This window comes from Poecile atricapillus, chromosome 1 (genome assembly GCF_030490865.1).
Source record: "Poecile atricapillus isolate bPoeAtr1 chromosome 1, bPoeAtr1.hap1, whole genome shotgun sequence".
Taxonomy (NCBI): domain Eukaryota; kingdom Metazoa; phylum Chordata; class Aves; order Passeriformes; family Paridae; genus Poecile; species Poecile atricapillus.
In genome coordinates, this window is record NC_081249.1 from 60,535,879 (window position 1) to 60,557,933 (window position 22,055).

General features: G+C 39.6%; 1 protein-coding gene across 12 annotated transcripts in view; it reads right to left on the reverse strand.

Annotated features, from left to right (window-relative positions):
- ENOX1 (ecto-NOX disulfide-thiol exchanger 1) overlaps window positions 1–22,055 on the reverse strand; it is a 353,570-nt gene that overhangs the window by 139,391 nt on the left and 192,124 nt on the right. The window contains exons 4-5 of one of the 12 annotated variants that reach the window (XM_058829112.1): window positions 9,652–9,793; window positions 7,529–7,639 (exon numbers count right to left, since the gene is read on the reverse strand). The exons of 9 other annotated variants lie outside the window; for them this stretch is intronic. The gene's annotated coding sequence lies outside the window, so the exon portion shown is untranslated. Of the gene's footprint in view, window positions 1–3,808; window positions 3,834–7,528; window positions 7,734–9,651; window positions 9,794–22,055 lie in introns of those variants that run through there. 2 more of the 12 variants (XM_058829115.1, XM_058829120.1) reach the window with 2 other exon arrangements.

Here is a 22,055-nt window from a genome sequence, read left to right on the forward strand (position 1 = left end):
TCTACACTGCAGTTTTGGATATGAACATCTGTTTTGTCAGACACCCACGGGATGAGATGAGCTGGGCTGAGCAAACTGTGCCTTGGGAGCTCAATTGTCACTCTGCTACCTGCATGCCATATGAATCCCAGCAAGACACTCAGTCCTGAGGGACTTGGCTCCCACTCCTGTCCTTTGCCTGATAACTCTGGCACACTGAGCTGCAGGAGAACAGAAAGCACGACTCAGTTTGCAATAGCTCATGAGAATGTCCCCAAATATAGATACATACAAATTAGAGAGAGAGAGATGGTTGTCTTTCTGATTATTTTTCTGCCCATCCCTAGTGAATATGCCAACATATAATTATTAGTGTTTGACAGCAGGAGCTGCCCACTCTAACACAGTTCCAACAGCTGTGATGCCCTATATCTGCCTTTTCTCTGGAGAGAAAATTCATCCTGGACCTTTTCTTCCTACTTCCAAATGATGAATCCCATCTCCTCATCCCCATTTCCTTACCAGACACTTAACTTTCCTGCTCCTTTTAATTCCCATTTTAAAGACCAGGGTAAATCACACACCTCTAGGCTACCACAGTCCCCTGTTTCTGCCCATCAGCCTTGCCAAGGCTGCTCCTGGCTTTCTTCATCAGCCCTGCTGTATTTGGGGACAGCATCTGTTTTTGAATCAGAAGTGAGGACAGCTACAGGGAGTTTCCCTCTGTCCTTTCTGATTTACAAGGTAGTTTGCCCTACATAAAAGAGGGAAACAATGAATATTTTCCACCTCCCACAGGATGAAGCAGAGCTTCCAGGGTCTTTGTGCTGCCACATGCCCATTAGCTTTCCTCAGAGGCTGAATTAAGTTGCTAAGCAGAGCCAGGAATTTTGCCTGTTTTCTAAACAGTTGTTTATGGGATCACTAGCAAGTTACATAAATTTAGGATTATCACATACTGTGTGGGCACTGAGGGAGAAGGAATTCCACAGTTAACGTGAGGTCAGATCAGGAAAACAGCAGCTACTATGTGTGCATCAACTATGACCAGGCAACAAAAATTATTTTGATGCTTCTGCCTTGTAACTGGCTGTCAGGGGGTCAGGATGGAGGAGATTAGGGCTGCAGATCAGGGTGAATATAGTGATGCTAAAAGCCCTCCTTCCCTCCAGGTGGTCCTGCCATATCTTTACTGAGACAACAAGCCTTCCACTCCCCTTTCCCTGAAACGTCTTCTTGAATGTGCATTTCTTTTCTTCAATTTCAGTTACAATTCTTCAGGGCAGGAAATCGTGGATTTTCCTTCAGGCAGGGCTAAAACCTACTGAAAATGTGGCATTCCTTGTGCTGTAATTGGACTGATGCTGCCTTTAGCCAGGTACCCTCCAGGCAGGGATATCAGCGAGGCAGCACTGCTCTAAGACACAGAGACAAGGCCACCCCCTTGGCAGGCTTCTGCCAAGCCCCTTGTACAGCCAGGCTTTCATCCCATTTCAGGCTTTTAAGGTGCCACTGTGTTGTAAAACTAGGAATAATGATAACCCTATCATCTTTCTCTCTCCTCACAGAGCCCTTCCACCTCTTTCAGGTAGTTATAATCCCCTCATCCACCATTTTCTGAAGTGTTGTACATTTGTTTGTCTTTTCTTATTTGAATTATAAGCTCTTCAGGGTAGAGAATTTGCCTTTATCTGTGTTGGTAAAGTACAATGTCAATTTACTGCACTATATAAGTATTTTCTAATAACAAGGGCAATAACAAGAATAATGTATTTACTTTACTGCAATACAGTATTTCTAACCTTCAAGATACAATCAGAAACAACCCAAAGTCAACAACAAGACCAAAAGATTTGCAGAACCTTTAACCATGAAGCGGAAGCCATGAAGCCACTTTGTGGAACTTTGGTAAATTAGTTACTTATATTCATAAATAGCAGTAAAGATTCTTGCAAATTGACCCTCTGGAAAATATAAAGCAGAACATAACCAGTGTAAACCAGCAGAGCACTGCTCCACATGTGTATTATAAGGGTCACAAATGGCCTCCTAGTTACTTTTTAAACAAATGCAATGTTAATACTTTCACTGCAACATTATGAATAAAGCATTTGGCCTGTAGCTATGAATCTCATGGCTTTTGACTGGTTTGTTAATATTGTCATCCAGAGAATTTATATACCATGCTCTCTTGGAGTCAATCTTGACTCACCCCTTGAACATGCAGAGGACACGGCCCATGTAGAGGGCTCTGGGGTGCAGAAGTTTCCATCAGCTTCCCCAGTGCAGCTTGATGGCCACCACAACAGCAGCACAGCGCTCTTCTGGCACACAGGAGGAGAACGGGGTGCCAGGGTCAGTGTCCAGGCCTCTTTGGCACCATCTCTGCTCATGCTGTTAATGGTTTCTTTGTCCTTTAAAGCTCTGAGGTATCAAATTAATCAAAATAATGGGGATGGTGCAAGAGATTAAACTGACAGGAGTATGAACTGCCCTTGTTTATCCAGGTGATACTATAGGAAGTGCAAAGCAAATGCATGTAGAGGACAAAGCCCTGTCCTTTGAATTTACGGTCTGAATGGAAAATACTTTGTGAGACCACCATATTTCTGTCTGAAATATATGGTTTAATTTAGGAGTGCCCGAGTGACACTAGCAGCCTCTGATATATAAGTGGCCAGGTTAAATGACCTCTACTTTCTTGCCTGAAGCTCCAAACAACAGCAAGTGGAGCATTTTGAATGAGTCCTATTTCTTATTCTTTTAATTGCCTACTAATATTTCTCTTGGTGGGAAAGACTTAATAGAGCCCTTCTGCCTCCAAGTGTCTTCCAAACTATCCAAACTGCAATTCAGCCAAAAAAAAATATGGGTCCTCAGTTCTCTAGAAATGAAAAAGAAACTTGATGGGGATCCAGGAGATTTCTGTTCCTCATATAGCTCTGCAACACACCTTCGGCAAGTAATTTAAACCATCTATATCTTGATCTCCCACCCATGAAATGGTGTGATTATACTTTCTTTAACGCAGACTTTATTAATCTTGCCTAGTCAGGCTGTGCTTATGGGGTATGTCCAGCATCACAGGACCATGACCTGGGCCTGCAGATAACACAGAATTGCATTAGGCCAAGGAATATTCTACCCCCATAAAATCCAAAACTAAAGCAGAGTGGAAAAAACAAAACAAACAAACAGAAAAATATCAATTATCATAATTTCCCATGGAATCACTCTTTATCTGAATGTGGAGAAAATAGCAAGTTTCCTTTAAAAGCATTTGCAATGAAATTCACATTGTCAGGTGTAAATTACAGCCTGTATCTCATCTTGTTCTATCTACAGCTCCTTTCATAGTCATGCATAGCACCAGTGTACAAAAATATTTCCTGCATGTGATCAAGCAACTGTGGGCACATAAGATGCAAGCAAAATAGGAGACTCAACAAAAAATGTTTACTGGTATCTTAAAAGAAAACTAGGAGTTTGTAATCATGCCATTTCTCAATCAGATAAGGTGAATTACAATTGTGCTTGAGAACACAATTCAAATAAATCGAAGAAATATTTTCTTTAAGAAGTTGCAGAGAACTGAAGTAGCTAAAAATAAATCACAAAAAGAAATAATAATCCCAGGAACACGATTATATTTGCAATCACAAATATAGTAGATCACTTAAATTAAGTCGTGACCATAATAGAGTTGCTCAGTGGAATAGCATGGGAAACAGGCTTTTCATCTTTTTTTCCTCGGTGTTTTATGCAAGATCTTCTGGTTGCATATGCTCTATGACATCTAATAGATTACTTCAGACAAATATCTACATACCATAGTAAACTCTGCAGAAACCTGGTTTCAATCTATACTCATCTTCGAAACAGTGAACTCCTCCCTGAGTCCCATGGATTGGTGATACTGCGAGGTGCATCACTGGCACACTGTGAAGCACCACTGAGTTTGGGAGGAGTCACCAGATGGAGTTGTAGCACACAGTCATGTTATTTCAGGGTCCATATTTCAGGGTACAAACAAGATTTCAGCCTGGGTAGAAACTCAATGTTGTTAATCTTCTTTAGGACAACTGTGGCCAGGGGCAAGGAAGTGGCGTATTTAGTTTAATTACACAGCCAGAAATGCCTGAGCTAGGAAATTCTCACTTTAAAGTTGGCAATTTCCTTTCATTCAGGAATGGTTAAAATGTCTTAATTGTTAAGTTATCTATACAAAGAGTATACCTCAGGTTTTCTACCAATTAGGTCTCCAAATGCTCATCAGATGGTGAGGACTGGATATCTGCCACAGCATAGAGAGAGAGAAACAATAATTTTCTAGCTGATAAAACCTTTGTGGGGCACTAAAATTAAACATTTGCTTGTTCAAATAGGGTCTGAACAAAATAGTTCTGTATGACTTCTCAGTGAATGAAAAGAGATGCCATACCTACTATGCATGGCTACAGAACTTCTGAAGACTCTGCAGACAAGCCACCCAACTTTCCTGTCATGTCTGGCACAGGTTTTTGCACTTTACAAGATAAGGCAATCAAGCTTTGACCCCTAGCTTTGTCATAATCAACATTTGTGCAAGTCAATTCAGTTTAATTGGAATTTATTCATGTTTCTAAGGGGAGTTTAATGATGGAAAGATTCATGCTACATCACATCTCAGTAGTACTAAGATTTGCACATGCAGATCCATCACTGAGAATGGCCTGACCTCTGTTATCATTAATTGAAGCATATTAAGAGACTTAGCAGAAAAAAAATATCCAAATATGAAATGTCAAGAGACAGATCCATCTAGTTTCATATCCTGTAGTTATAATATACCTTAATTACAGTTAATTAGGAGACATTGTTCCTGGTGGAAGATCATCTGACATAGTTTCTGTTGGTGATTAAACACAGAACATTATTTGTTGAATGTGGGACCTGTTTATTGTGACTGTACAATTCTATCTAGAGTATCATTCCTGCTACTTAACAAAACAAAAGAAAGTCATAGGTCAAAAATATTTCCCTTGACTCATGATGCTTTAATATACCCTGCTGCCTTCTTAAATTTTCCACTGCTGGTGCCTTAGGACTCTAGCACATGATGCATCTCCCACTAAGGAGGGATGCAGAGCCTCTCCTTGGGCTTCAACTGAGCCCCATCAGATCCTAAATGAACAGCAGATATAGGAAAAGGCTGAGAGAAGACAAGTGCTACAGGAATTGACCTCTGTGGAAGAACAGTGAAGTTGGACAGAGAATCAATGAAGGCTTCAGTACCATTTGTGAAAAAGTAATCTTTGATTTATTGGAGGAGTGCTATTATCTGGAATCCTTTCCTCATACAGTGTAAAATACAAAAATTAGAAACTCAGGCTGAAGGCATAAGCTCAGCTTCTGCTGGCATCAATACAGTTTGCCCACACTCATTGATCTATGGCTATATATGACTCTGAAATACATTTTGCTGGGCTGTCTGGGATCTTTGCTCATGCTTAGAATAGAAATGATGGGATTGGTTTTGTCACTGAAAAGTAAGCAGTGCATATCTTCTGCCTGAAAAGCAAGCAAATTAACATTTGTGAAGCAATCTTTTTTCCTCAGTTACAAGAAAAAAAAAAAGCAGCAGCATAATTGGCTAGATTACTTGTACTAGGAAAAGTCTTGGTTTTCACAAACTCTGTGCACACTGGTTTCCTAAATGCTTGTTTACTCTGAACAGCAACAATTGTGATAAATCATTTGCTATTTACTCTTCAGTGCTACTATATGCTTTGGGCAAAGATTTTTTTTCTGCTCATTATTTATTTATTTTTAATAGCAAAACCACTCTTTTAACACATTTTTCCATTTCCAGTGATGGATTTTATCTTTGATATGTGATCCAGATATTTAACTACCTCTCTCTACATCTCCCATGAATTGTTTATACAGCCACTTGGCAGCATCATTTGCATATCACAGGAAAGATCCCATTACATGTTCCCAGAGGTGCGGTTTCACCAGCTTTATCACTTTCTGCCACCTATGCACGTCTCAGAAGCTGAGTGTCTGGTTAATCCAGAAAGGCACTTCTTGGCTACCAATAGTAATTAAACATTAATGGTGCAGTCACAACATTTCCAGCTACCCAGAACTTATTTTCCCATTGTCTTAGACAAATATAATACCCAAAAAGATATTCATCTTTTTATACAAATTTTTCTGCTACAGGAAAATCACAGATCTTTACCTTTAATGCATTCTGTTCAGCTGTTGCAGACTTGACCAAAAATAATTAGAAAAGGAACAAATACACAAAGGAAAAAAAGTTGGAAAGAAGAGAAACATTCTTAGGAGCAGAGGAACTGAACATACCACAAAAGAGCTAAAGGAGATGTAGAGCTGGACATTGTATTCACTCTCCAGACTCTTATTTGGTGACTGAATGGGACAATGGCTCTAACAGCAGGCTTCATGGTGATGAAATGCCGATGTTTGGGTGTATTCCAGATTATTCTTCACCCGTTGTATGAAACATTAAAAAATGACAGCAGTGTAACTTTCACTGAGAGGAGCACTTACTCCAAGAGCACTCTAGCAACATCAAAGCATACAATCACTAGGGATCGGGCACAGGAATTAAAGGGAAGGCAGAACCACAAGTCAAACACCAACTAATTTCCTTGCATAAAGCACTGCTGCCTCCAGATGTTTTTCCCAATAAGCAGATAAACAGTACTGTGTCTTCAAACAGAGTTTCCTATGTACATTTGGGAGAAACAAACATTGCAGGTACCAAATTTTGTTAACTTTGATTTTCCCTCTGCAAATCCACCTTGCAGTTAGACTGCTAACATGAAGTTTCAGAAATGCAAGCTCTGGGTGAATTTGGAGAGTCTGGGATCTAGAGTAGAATTATTATCAAAAAGAGCCTTTTCAGAAAGTGCCCCACACAAACCAAGTAACACCCCTCCAGTTGCTTTCAGTGCAATAGTCAACCCAGCATCGCTCTCTCTACCAATAAGAAAAACCCCACAAACTCCTCAACACCATAGAAGGCTTGAAGAGCCTTGAAGAGAGAGAAAGGGTTGATTCACTGATAAAACTAATGAGCTATTGAGTCAGCGCCCTTTGAGTCACAAAGTCAACCTCAGTGAACATTGATTGAAACTGGTCACATCCCACAGCCCAAGATTGCATTATACAGTGCAATAGCCAATAGTCACAGTGACAGAGCAAAAGGCAGATGAAGCACAGCTGTCCTCTCAAGTCCAAGTATAGCCTGGTGGGCAGGAAGGAAAATCAGAGCTGTTCCTGCCTGTTTAAAAGAGAGCATTTAGTTTTTGAGCCTGTCAGCATGATTCTTTTTGAACACATTATGTTCACTGACATGTCACCCTGACATTTTGTTTAGTAGTACAAAAAACCCCAGAACCTAAAGCAAGAAGTAAGGTTATAAAATCAAATATGATGCTCTCTGCATGTTAAAAGAAGTATTGCTTCCACAGAGACCTGGAAGCTCAAACAGCTGCAGCGCAGTGCCAGTACATGAAAACCAAAAAATGGAACTGACCTGGGTTTCACGGTTCAAGCGTGCCGTGGCAGGGATCCCGGCACGACTCCCAAATTCAAAGCTTGAATAAACACAGTTGTAGTTTCTTGAAGTGGATGCTTTTAATGTAATCTGTAAAGGGTGAGACAGGACATACTCCTGAAACCCATGTTTCTTAGGTAGAAATTCTGCCTGGAGAAGCCCAGCTCGTGACTGTTTGCTATTAAGACTGCACAGCAGCGAGGGAGCGTCTTTGAGTTCACATACTTAATGCTCAGTGGTGTGTCTGCGGAGTGGCAGGAAATAAACAACAGTGAGGAGGGGTTAACCAGAGACCTGCTGGCTAAAATCTATATGCCTGGAAGCAGAAGGGAGAGGGCTGCACAGTCAGATATAGTTCAATTGTTTCTAATAGGGGAACTGCCACAGAGCTACCAGGCACAGACAAAGACACCTATCAAAGGCTGTACCTGTTTTACATCTCCCCCTAAACCCAAAATAGCAGTTGTGTATCAGGTCATTTCAGTTTTTCTAAACTGATCTAGAACATCTTCCTAATTCCCAAATACAGCATCGCTAGAAAGCCATACAGTAAACAGAAAAGATCAAATAAGCCACCTATTCATGGTTCTCCATCACATCTAAAACTCCTAAATCACACCCTAAGATGTGTTCTCTAACTTATTTCCTAAGACAGCTGTGTGCCTTATGAAATAATGTCCCCATTCTGCCATAACTGCATCAAGGGAAAATCCACACAGATGGTCAGATGCAAGTAAAAATGTCTCTGAGCCTGATAGGAGACGGTAAAGTGAAAATCCCTTTACTTGGAGCCTATCTACCAAAATTTCACCACTGCACCAAGTCACAATTGACTCAGCAGGTAGGTAAGGGCAGTGCTTTGTGAAGCCACTAGCCATATATGCAGACAGAGGTATGGAGTTGGGCACAGAGCACAGAATGAGTCAGAGAGCCCAGGTGTGGGGATGGCTTGAGAGGAAGAGGGACAGCAGCTGCCCACTACGTGTGGCAATGTGCAGAGGAAGAATGAGCTAAGCTATGCTTCCAAAGAGCTCCTTCTGCTGCAAGATGCAAAGGATGCAGCAGACATGTTCCAGAAGATCCGTCACAAGCACTAACATTGGCAGAAATCAGATACGCTTGCAGACATTTCACTCTAGCTTTTTGCTAGCAGCTTTTATTAGAGAAGGAATCTCCAGACCTGGGATACTGTCTGGGATACTGCCTCCCCCTCCCCCAAAAAAACAACAGATCAAACCCAACTCTATGAACTCAATTGGTGGACAATGGTATTGAGGAAACACCCAGTAGCAATGGAGGAACATACTGTAAAGTATAAAGCAGTTATGTGGCTGCATGCATTTTTTACGTACAGAGTATTTATAGATGCTAACCCGGGCAATTTCATATCTCTAGCTATTTACTCTATGCTTGTCAAATGAAATGGCATTTTTCATCCCATTTTGACTGGAAGAGAGAATATGTTTGGATTATAAATTGTTTAGAATTACTTGTTAATGCTGTCAGCTTTTCTGTATCTGCTTGTAGGAGGGACAGGAGGGAGAAAACAAATAATACATTACACATAAAACCACAGTGGAGAAAAACAGAAAGCAAGATGTTTTCAACACATTTAAACTGTTCAAATTAGAAGAATCAGTTGCTGTGGAAGCAGATCTGCAGCTGAATGAAACCTTTCACCTGTCCAACATATGAAATATTTATTATCTGAGGGTGACTAGATTAAACAAGCCAGACATACAATGCAGAAAGCAGATCATGGCTCATCACCTCCATGATTTTCACAGGTCCTGTGGCAGCCAGATTAGATTTTGCCATAGAGAAAGGGAAGTGGGTTCAATTGCAGTATTGGGTGTCAGGAGAAATAAAACTAGAGGAAAGAAACTTCTCAATTTTAATTTAACCAGGTTGGTGAGCCTCTGCTGTGTTTAGTAAGACTGGAAAATGTTATAATTTCCAATTAGAGAGAAGAGCCCACTCTCTTTAGATAATTACTTCTCCAATAAATTATTCTTGGCCACTTGTTTCCCCATAAAAAATGCCTAGTGTTTTTGCCTTGTAGAAGTTGTTGGGTTATTTCCCCTTCTTTTTTATTTCCTTACCTTGTGTGGGTTGGACTTAATATATTATGGGGCTGAAACTTGGCAGAGATCCAGACACAACAATTTGAAAAATGTTCATACTAAAAGTCAGTGATGGCATTCCTTGTTCATTTTATCTCAGAGCCTCCCTGATAATTCAGTCCTGCAAAATCGAGAATAATTGATGCAGAAGTGGGTATGTAATCCAGGTAATTTTATTTTTCAGAAAAAAAATTTCAACATTTCTTTTGCTGTAGACACAACTCTGACTATGAGCAAAAGCCAAAGCCATTATTTAAGAAAGTGATAATTTTGCATAGCTGCTTTCAGCAGTAAATCACACTTGGAAATAATATTTTTTGCCCTTTATCACACTAGTTTCCCAGAAAATCTGGATTTCTAAGACCTTTGGCATCATTACTATAGTTAAACAGCTTTAATGTCTGCATTCTAAGATGCTGAAATTGTCTAATTAAACCAAGGGGTAAAAATAAAGCTTAAAGTCCATTGTTATTAATTCATAAATGATACCATGATAAAATGTAATTCTGCTAAGTCTGGTGTGTGTGTGTGAAGTGACTGAAAAGTTGTAGAGAGCAAACACACAACACCAAAATATGATCACTTCTTTCAGTTCATGCCTGCTGCATTTGCCAATTGCATGAAGATTTTAGCAGTAAATATTGGATCAGGTAACGTGATTTCAAGTCAGATTTACAGACTTGGGTGCTGCACAGGACTGATCCTGCCCTAACAATTAAGGCAGAAGTGAGGTAGGAACAAGATGGGGACGGGAGAAAGAACAGCAGAAGAGTCAACACGATATCCGAGCAGTGCCACTGAACAAACTGTGCCATCACAAAACCAATGACACACTGCAGAAACATGGGGATTCCTGGCTCCATAGTGCAGATGACATTTCTCTCTAGCCTCTTCCACAACGCAATAGACCTTAGAATATTAATTAGTCCTCTCTGCCAGTTATGCTCTTCTGGCACTAGTCCTGTACCTTAATAGGTGCCTCTGATGGTGCAGGGCAGGAGCCCTTTCACATACCTAGAACATAATACTCACTTATACACTCTGGATTTTCCTAGTCTCAGCCTTCATTTTCATTGCTTCTGTGCGAATAACTTCCTCCACATCTGTTACAGTCCCTTTGCCCTCTCGCAGAGTGCTGCGCTTACACTTTCCCAAGTTTGCCAGAAAGAGACTGCTAGGCTCCAAGTGCACCAAAAAAAGCACAGAACGTGCCTTCTTTCCTGCCTTTCCATCTGTCTGGAATACCCTCCCTTCTTTCCCACCGTGGTACATCAAGTACCTTCCCTTTCTTTGAGAAAACTGAGAATCCATCTGTTCGGCATGGTGCTCCATCTGCAACAACGGCAAGTCCAGTGATGTGCTGCCAATATTTCAACAAAGGGCTCCTCTAAACCCATTCCCCTGAGTCAGTAACACAACCCACGTACCCAGGGTGGGGATGCTCACAGACAGGAGGCGTGTGGAACTGGCAGGCTCTATTCATTTGGTTTTCCCATTTCCACAAAATGCTTTCCCATATCCAGGGAAAGAGGCAGCACCATTTGGCAAATACATTTCTGTTACATGCCTCCTACTAGAAGTGTTAATACTTGGGAATAAAAAAGTAATAAACAAAAGAACCCACTTTGTTGTTGAGACAGTTGCAGAGTGTGCACCTGGACAAAACACAAGGGATGACAATGGTAGGGAGGGATCTAGATCCCTTTAAGGGACTCCTCAGGACCATATCTGTGTCAAGCAAATTAGTGAAAGGGCCCCGGTTACAAAGAAGGAATTCATGACAAGTTTTCCTTTTAGTGTGAGCTAGAAGAGGGTTGAGCTTTGCAAATGTGCCTGGTTAGTCTGAGGACAAGGGTGAGGGAAGAGGGGTAAACAGTTAAGGCAGACAGTTTTTCAGAAAGGAATTGTACACCACTTTTGCATTCATATTTCTGTATCAGGTGTGAATACATATCATACAGTTTGTAAATATGCTTGTATGTATAAACACACACGAATTAGTCAGTTGCTTTTACAAACTTTGGCTGCTGCTTTTGCTTCAAAAGCTGTCCTATCTCAGGCATTTTAGAAGTCCAGGCTTAATAGTTTTCCATATGTGGTTATACAGATGTTGATGCACACAGTTCAGGATGCTCTGACTGCATGTACTTTGGATTAACCACTTTTCCTGTTGCTTTTTATTAGCTGCACAGTGTTAGATTTATGACAAGTTTCAGAGACATATAAATGGCCAACTGTTAAATTAAAGTCCCAAAGTTTTCAAAGGTGACAGTATAATGTATTATTTGCTATTTTTAAAAAATAAAAAATCAGCAGTTTTTCAGAATGGTCCTCATATAAAATAGGAGTTACTAGAGTTCCACTCTGCATTGGAACACATGATCACACCACTTCAAATCTCTTATCTTGATTGCTTTCTAAATAAGGAAAATTAAATCAAACAAAAAAACCTCCAAAACCCAAGCCAATCAACCAAACAAAACACAATGAAACCAAAAATTGGACTCAACAACTCAGTGTTCAGTTCAACAGATGACTTTTGTTGGCTATTAAGAATAATGAATGCAAGATTAGCAGGAGTGGCTGCCATCATATAGTTTAGTTTGAGAACATTAAAATATAATACATGTGAAAATTATAACACAAAATAATCTCTATTTATATGCCAGGAAACAAATTTAAAAGTATGTTCTGCTTTTGTCTACTTTGGCTGCCACATAGATGGCAAAGTGTCAAGCCTCTTACCTAAAAAAGCAGGCAACGCTAGTGTGTCTGTCCTGTAATGAGTTCTTCCAGAAAGAAATCCTGATCCTTATCTAGCAGAGCACATCAGCACATTTTGGAGGTCACCCATCTGTAGCAAAACATGCTGGAACACGTTTATGTTTAAAAATAATTTGCTGAACTGGCAGAGATTAGGCAGGTGCCCAGTCAGTCTGTTGAGCTGTGACCTGTTTTAGGCTCCCACAAGATGCTGTGCCATGCTCAGAGCTGCCCTGCACAGACACCCCACTGGCTCCAGCACCACAGGTCCTCCACACAACAGTTTTAAAACCATACCACAAGAAAATAACAAAAGGCAAGTACAGCCCAAATCAAAGCATCACTGGGAACATTCCTCTCAAGCCAAATTGTCCTCTCAAGACAAATTTTCTTAAGCAGAGGGCTGGTGTGGTGTGAGAGGGCTGGAACACTGCTGATCCAGGGCACAGATATGCAGAGCCCCAAAAATCCCACCAGCTGAATTGGCAAGGCATGATAGCATGGGTGGAACATAAGGATCATCCTCTTTTATTTTTGCAGACAACATGAATAAAATGAGGCACAGACAAAAACCCTGAAAGTTAAAATCTGCTAAAAATCTCCTAAAGCAAAGCTATGACATGAATTTGAAATTAATCCAGATCTGAATTCTACTCTGATTCTCCAACCATCAGACCAGTAACCCTCTTGCCTTTGAAGGAAGCATTCAAACTATAAGTAAAGCAATTTCTATTTCCATCATGTTCGCAAGGCAAGTAAGCAAAAATGGAATTGTCCAAGTTACTTGTCACACAAAGACAAGATGAACCAGTTTAAGTGGGGCAGAGAGTTTGACATTCATAGGAGCATTTTCCTCTTCCAAACAGGTGCATGTTAGTTCCCTTCACATCTTTCTCTATTTTCTTTAAATCTCTAATAATACCAGTAATGTGTCCAGCCCACTTTCACTTAGATTTGATCTTGACAAAGTATCTTATCAGTCTTCTCCCTAATCCATGCTCCCAGAGTGATTGCACAGAAAGTCAGTTCATTTTCCCAGAGTGAGTTCTTTATAATCTATACAGCTCTCATCTGTTTAAATCATGTGAACAAGAATACAACATTCCATACAAAAAGCTCACTTTCCTTTTGGAAAAAAAAGTTCCTGCCCTCACTAGTGAGTGAGCAGGAACACAAAGCCACCAGCCTTAACTTGAAACCAGAGGGGTTATGTTAGGCCATAAGGGGTCCAGTAAGCTTGTGAGTGGGATGGTTTATAATATACCATGACTTTGAAACATTCTGTATTTTCAGGCTTGTAAAGCGATATCCATCATACAAGTCAAGTTGGGAACTACATGAGAGAAACTAGCTGGGCTGTGTTGCCTTTAGCATTTGTACTGAATTCTCCTCTTTGACCTGAGTCTACTACTGAGCCGCTTTTTGGCCTCAGTGTACCTTGTGCACTCTGTGAACCCTTCTCTCCGTGGGTGCCACAGCCCTCTGCAGGATTGAAACCTGATGATCTAGTCTTGAGCTCCTACTGGGCTACCACTGCACCATCTTTCTTTGCAAATGCTGCATGCAAAGAGGAGGGAAGATGACACTGAAATGCATGACTGGAACTATCTTGTACTAAAATTCTGTGGTGATCATGTTAGTCTGATACTTTAAGCTGACCACAAGCTTCCAAACTGAGAATGTAAGTGCTGCTGATAGGAGCAATTTAGTGACAAAATAAATACCCCAGTGTGAACTCTGACAACTAAAGAATGTCAAACTTCTCTCTTACCTTCCTCTCTCTGAGAAGACCTATTTCTCAAAGGACAGACTTGTTTCCAAAAGCACACATTAGCACTGAAGCTGGAAAACACTGCATGCCATTAAAGCATTGGCCGCAGCAGTTTCATCTCCAACACACACCTGAAGGACCCATCCTCCTCATTTTTTTTCTACAGCCCTTGAACATCCCAGCATTCCAATGCAGTATCTTTCAGTCTCTATTTCAGTACCTATTTATTTATCCATAAACTGTCTCCTAACAAATATAGGTACGTATGTGCACACATGCACGTACTAAGAGACCAACTAACCAACCAACCAGCAAGCCAATACTGTATATTTATACCTAGCCTCTGACTTGCCCAGTATCCTATTTTAAATTATCTCTCCTCAAATATTTTCTTCACATTCCCTCAAACTTTTTTACTGCTTCAACTCTGTATACAGCTGCTTCTTCATGAGGCAATTTTGTTGCTCAGTTAACTATCACATTAATCAGGTGAATGTGTCTCCCTAGTATATCTAACAATTGCTCATTAAATCAGGTCTCCAGTACTGTTGAAAAATAATTAAAAACCTGTTTCCAATAAACAAGCTATAAAGGCATTAAGGACAAAATAGTGTGTACGAAATGTATTAGAAACACAGGGAAAGAAAATTCTGACCAGGCACAGGCTGGGCAGATTTAGTTGAATACTGCTATAATTGCTCATAGTGTCAGGCTAACAGTAAAAAGAAAGTTATAAATATTCACTTCACATTAACAATGAATGTGTTGTGGCTGAACACAAGCGCCTTTTATGTTTGCTTCCTACAAAGAGTCATGCAAAGCAAATTCAAAGCTTGTATGCTCCACTGTTTGTTTCCAGAATAGGAGGTATAATTGATATGGGATTTACACAGCTTGACAAAGCAAGGGAGGCCAGGCTCCCCAAATCTTTTGGATCCAGCACACAAAGTTAATTAAATAAACCGTAAAGGAACTGCACCAGTTCCCTGCAACTTCTTCATCTAGCACCATGCACAAGGATACCTAATTACAGTTTGTCAGCAACTGAGGTGATGAGAGAAACCTGCCAACAGGCAACTCAAACAAATATAATCTAGAGATAATAATACTTCCATTGAAGGAACAAGAGACTAAATTTGTCAGGTAAGTAATTCACTTTGCCTTAATTGCTACACACAAAGTGAAATGACACAGTAAGATCTCAGTGACCAGATAAAATATGTCATTTTCTCCCCACCCAGTGAACCATGCAGTGCTGAACATATGAGTCACCTACCTTTTCCTGCCTGCATTAAAGGAGAACAATTGGAAAAGATTTAAAATTTAGTTTGTAAATTGAGCCATTTTAATTCAGCTTGAAGTCTATCACCCCATCTCCAAGTTAGTCACTGATGGTAGAGGCAACTTAGCAAAAATGAGCATTTATAATTTGCAATTCTTATATGTTTAGTTAGCATTGTGGTGGTTAATTTACTGTTCCACTTAATTAAATACTGCTAAAATTATACTTTAAGCTTTGTCTCATATTTTGTTAGCACAATTACAATCTAGAAGTGATTTTATATCAATCACTAATTTGCTCTCCGGCAGTGTAATTTCTTGTTACAAAGCACTCATCTCTAACAAGGTGTGCTGAGTGCTCCTAACACCACAGCAGCCACTCACCATGGTGAAACTGTGACCCCAGGATAAAGAATCAGCTGTCCTCCTCCTTCTCCAGGAGGACTCCCATGGCATGTGACACAAGTCATATAAATACACTACAGGCACATAGTTGTGGAAGGGTACTCCTGAACCATGGGTGTGCTAAGGAGGTGTGTGCTGAGGACACTGCCATCCTGTACTGCAGCTGAAGAATGAGCAGTAGGACCAATTTAATTCTATAGAAAAGCAAGAACCTGATAATAGAGAGATGATTATCAAATCCACAAAATTAGCAAATAGAAAAAAGTGAATAAAGCCTCACACTCACTATAGCTGAGCACCCCCATCCTCTAGAAAGCAGATGCTTCTTGTAAAATAGCAGAAAGAAAAGGGAAAGGAGGACAGCCTGACAAGCAAATCAGGGATAGAAGTGAGATATTTATCTTGATTTTGTATCTGAGTGCTCTTCACACATTTCTGCAAGGTTTAGCTCTGCACTGCAAGCTTACTCGACAGTAATCTCCCAGCCACACTGTGCATTAAATTAGATGGTGTTTTCCTGGATATTGTTTTATGTCTGCACTTCATGTGTAAAGATTCTCTGTGCTGACTCTGGTACAATGCTTGCCTCTTCGGGAGGCATGCACATCTACACAAGCATTACTTAAACTCACACAGAGCATATGCTGTGTGTAACAAAAAGCTTGCACGAGTGAACCTCTTCTGAAGTTTGCTGTTCATTAATTCAGGGCAAAGAAAGCTTTTCAAAGGGAATCCAAATCCACTGCTTTTGGAAATCAATTATGTCTTAACAAATAAGTGTCAATCATCATCTATCCTAAGGGCAATATCTTGAGAATATTGTAATTCTCTGCAATACTTTCTTGGAGATTAAAGCATATAGATACTTAGGGTATTAGATATTTCTAAGCAAAATAATTAATTGTGCCTATTTTTTGCTCAACAAGTAGGTAGTAGAAAAACTATTGAGAATTAAATACAATTTAAAGCAGTCCTTGCCCGAGAGTAAGCTGTGTGTGCAAAACATCTGTTTTTCTATGAAAATGCTTCAGGAAACTTTCATGGAAGAAGACAAATTGTTTTGGTCTCTCAAAAATTATAATCTTGGCTGCTTACCATTAAACTATACAATACATTTTGGTTTGTGAAGCCAAAGCTTTATTCCTCAAAAGCTTTATTCAGTAGCCAAGAAAGCCAATGTTCAGAAAATAGGAGTGAAACTTAACTGATGTGGTCACAACTCCTTCACTGTCTTTTATAAGCTTGCTATTATAATGTAATATAACCTGTATATTGTACTGATAAACAGTCCTTCCTGGCTAAGTAAATAATACTGATTAAATCCATCTGGTCTTTACTGTACATGTTTCTTGCAAGAAACATCAGTTTTCACAGGATTGCTTTCCTTTTTCCCAAGAAGGCAGAACTGTGCAGACCTGTCCCAAATGACAAGGAAAAATACCCTAGTTATAAAGCCAGATGTTTCAACAATAACCATAAGATGATGTGGCAGGCAGAAAATCCCCATGTACGGTATTTACGTTAAACTATCCTGGTTCTGTGCTAGCTTCTACTCTGTTTATCAGAGGAAAAGAGAAACATTTATTGAGATACAACTAGCTTCAGAAAAAATGTAAACCTCCTCTGCAGGTTAAAGTTTTGCACCCTCATTCACTTCCCAGGTTGTTTCACATCTAGAAGCAGTGCTGCTGGAGTGTCTGTCACAACTGCAACCCAGTTGGATCTAGCAAATTAAGGAAGTTTCATATTTTTCTTATTTTACTTCATGAGACAGGTTTGTCCTATTTCCAGACTTTTATTACAGAACAGATATATTGAAGTCCATTGAGCTGGTTTTGGCTGGAATAGAGTTAATTTTCCTCACAGTAGATGGCAGGGGGCTATGTTGTGAATTTGTGCTTAGAACAGTGTTGATGGTAACAAAGAGATGTGTTTGTTACAGCTGAGCAGAGCTCACACAGAGTCAGGACCCTCTCTGCCTCTCACCCAAACAGAGAGTGGCTGGGAGTGTGCAAGGAGCTGGGAGGGGACACAGCCGGGACAGCTGACTCCAAGTGACCAAAGGGATATCCCAAAGCAAACAGTGCCATGCTCAGCATATACAGCTGGGGGAAGGAGAAGGAAACAGGGAATGTTTGGAGTGATGGCTTTTGTCTTCCCAAGTCACCATTACATGTAGATGGAGCATGGATGCTTGGCCATGGCTGAACACCTGCCTGCCCATGGGGAGTGGTAAATGGATTCCCAGTTCAGGCCTGCTTGTGTGCTCAGCTTTTGTTAAAAAAAGTTTTGTTAAATTGCCATTATTTCAGCCCAGGACTTTCTCACTTTAACCCTTCTTATTCTCTCCCCCATCCCACCAGCAGAGGGAGTGAAGGGATATGTGGGGCTAAGCTGGCAGATGAATTAAAACACAGCATCCATATAAGACCTAGAGTTCATATTCTATATGTACATATTCCATAAACATATCCCATCCTTTGCTGTAATATACTATAAATACATTGTGTGTTAAACAGAGATCATTCTTCTATACTATAAGAAATTCTGAAATACACAGTCTGTTTAACCACCCTAAATCAAGCCAAATTCATTGACCAGAATTTCAGCTCATAATACATTTCATGTCGCAGCTTTCTAAAAAGTTTATAAATTCTCTACTTAGAAATGTAAAATAAAATATTTCAAGTAGAAATGTGTAACTTCTTAATTTGCAAAAGCACACTCAGGTTATTTAATTGAAAAACTGCTCAAAACATTTTAAACAAAACCAGTTTTAATTCTCAGTTTTTGACAAGAGTCTTTAAAAGTCTTGACTTTAACAGCTTCACAAGGAAAATCTTTTGGGACAAAAGTATTACAAAAGCACACTGCAAAAGACATACATCCACTAAGACACAGATTATTAGAAACAGCAAGAAGAGATGTTTATATTTATATGGAAAACCAGACCTATCAGTGGTAATAATTACATTTATTAGACTTGATCTTATTTTCAGTATGAAAACAGGCATGTTTTGATATTCCAAACTACCACAGAATACTTTTATTTGTTTTGTTCATTAAAAAGAAAAGAGAGGAAAACACTGCAAATTAATCTTATTCATGGATACAGATATCTCTGCTCATAAAATCAGTGAGCTCTCAGCACATGTTTTCTACTGGGTATTATAAACAAAATGTATGGTTCCAGAGAGAAGTATATGGTTTTGCAGTTCACTGAATCCTTTCTTTAGCAACCTTTCTGTTTCTCATCTAAGTAAATGAGAGAAAAACCCAGTAGGTTCTGAAAACAGACAGAACATTTCTCCTTTATTTAAGAGTTAGATGAAAACAGTAAACTACATAAAAGGAACAGAATTCATAGAAGCACAGAACTTAAGCTGGGGGGCATCGTTGGCAGTCACTTGGTGCAATCTAGGTATGACCAAGTCAGATCTGGTTGCTCAAGACTGTCAGGTCTGACTATCTCCAAGTGCAACCTGCTCTAAAGTTTGGCTACATTACTGTGATTTGGTTTTTTGGTTTTTTTTTTTCCCCTAATATCCAAGGGGGATTTCTCACATCACAATTTATGTCCATTCCCTCTCCTATCACTTTCCCCTTACAAGAAACATCTGGTAGGGGGCTTCCTTATATCCCCATTAGACAGCTGAAGACAACATTTAGATCCTGAAGATAACATTTATATATTTCCTAGAAATTCTTTTCCTCAAAAATCTTTTGTGGAAAAGCTCTTGCAAAGGCATGCTGTGCAAAAGACACGGCTCCACTATTGTGCAGAAGATAACAAACACCAAACAGACTCAGTTGTCTCAGTTCCATTGTGTGTGTCATACCCTCTATCTCTATCAACACTCAAGAAATCTCTAAAGCATTTGTTACAAAGACAAAACATACAGGTGATGTCCAAGCAGTGGCCAACCCAGCTGACAGATAATCTACTTCAAAGGGCTTTTGATCAAGTCCTTGTTTTACATGTGTACTTGAATGAACAGTAAGAAAGGAGGGGAAAGATTAGGCATATCACAGAGCTGTTGAATTCAGGTATCTCTGCTTTCAGTTTAAAGATTTTTTCATAATTGGAATTTAAGCATCTCAGTCCTTATGATATCAGACATTATACACTGATGTCTTCAGAAAAAAAGCATCTAAATGTCCTGGTACATAATTTGGTTTAAGATGAAATGGTACATTACATCTATCTGTTCTACAGCAGGAGTGGAAATCTTTAGATTTAATTTGCCAAGTATTTTGTTCTTTCTTGGTTACTGCACTCAGTGACCAAAGTACACTGTGTACAAATAGCTGGTAAGTGGGAGAGAGCACACTGTCACATTGCTGGCAAAGCACTCATCATTGAACACTTATTAAAGTTCTAATGTTTAGATACATCTTAACTTTCAGCTTTCAGTGCTGGGATTCATCTATATCTCTGTGTACCTTTATTCTCTGACATTTCATGATTTCTCTTGAGACTATAACGAAAAAGAAGCTGTTTATACACACATCAGATCCAGAAATTGATTCACTTTCCAAACAGAAACACGAACTAATAGGATGGTGAGACTGTGAATCACATATTCTGGGGCTTTAAGGCAAGCTGATAGTCATAAAATTAAGTTCCCTGGAGACACTGAAACTCAGCAGAGCATATTAGAGTATATTTTCTGAATAATTTGTAATTTTTTGTCCAATGGAATACATATTTTGAGTCAAACTTATAATAATACGATTATTTCTGTCATCATCACATACTGATTTGACTGCATTTTAAAAAGTCAGCTACCAAATAGAGAATTTGCAAGCATTCCTTCAAAAAGAACACAAAGCCTCCCGTCACTAAGCCATCTCCAAGCTTCCTTGTTCCCATTCCTCTCAAGCAAGAAGTGCATTCACTAGCTATTAGATATGAAGTGGCTGTAAGTCATTAGTATTTCACTTTTTCAAGGACCTTATTTTTTCCCCGGTGTTTTTAAGGGCAGTCAGCCAGCAACATTTGCTGTATGTGACAGACATCTGCAAGAAATGCGAACCCACACAAAATTCCAGCTTTCAGACAGCTCAAGCTAAATTACTAACTTGAAGTTTCAATATAAGCTTGCTGCTGGATGCAGCAAAGACTCAGCACAAATAAAGGCAATACTCTGTCCCAAAGATCATACTAGACACAACTAAAACAAGCTGATGTTCTTGAAAGAGTAAGTTCTCGTCTGCTGATTTCTCTGTTTCTTTTACTAATTATTCCTCGAGTTTGTTGCACCTTCTACAATACTGTGATGGAGCAAAATTTTGACTAATAATAGCATTTGAAAATTTCCTGAAAAAAGAAAGAGGTTCTTCTGTTATTTTGATACATTTAGATACAATCAGGGATGAAAAGTGGATTCAAATTTTAGGAATCAGAGGGTGTCTGGCACTTCAGATATGGATATGACGACAGGAAAGGTGCTTTGTGCTCTATAATACTCTCTCTGGATTTTGTGGATGAGAAAATCTCATAAATAGCCAGATCAAAAGGGAGATAACACCTTGAAAGTAAGATAAGTCTTCATTTGATTTCTCAAGAAGAGAGTTTCCAGTCAAAGGAGAAGTTTGCAGAAGGCTCAGAGATATAATTATAGTACTGGCACCTTTAGTTGGCTTGAAATGATAGACATATTCTTAGCCCTCCTAAAAGCTCTTAAGACCTTTCTTAGTTAAGGCCCCATGAGCTTGAAATTATTTTGAAACAAGTGGCTTTATAGCAAAGCTGACCTGGGGACTTGCCTGTAGCAAACTCTGCTCTTTGTGTAGACAGAAATGGAAAGCTGACACACCAAGGGCACAGCAAGGCAAGTCAGGGAAGGGATTACACTCGGAGGTTGCTTACTGGAGACAGAACACAAACCAGAAACACGGCACTGGATGATGCAAGACAAACTAAGCAAGAAGAAATAAATTTGTGAGTTAAAACTGCAGAGATAAAGCAGATGCTTTACAAACAAATGAGGTTACTGATGCTGGAGGCATGGAGGGAGGTTCCCACGTCTTGTGGGGGTTCAGCTGAAAGATGGAGTGGGAGGAGGAGAAATTCCACGAGATGAGAGAATGATAAGAGAAGAAGGACACAAGCGCAAAAGCAAAGTGAGAAGAAAAGGTCAATAAGATTGAAGTAAAATTG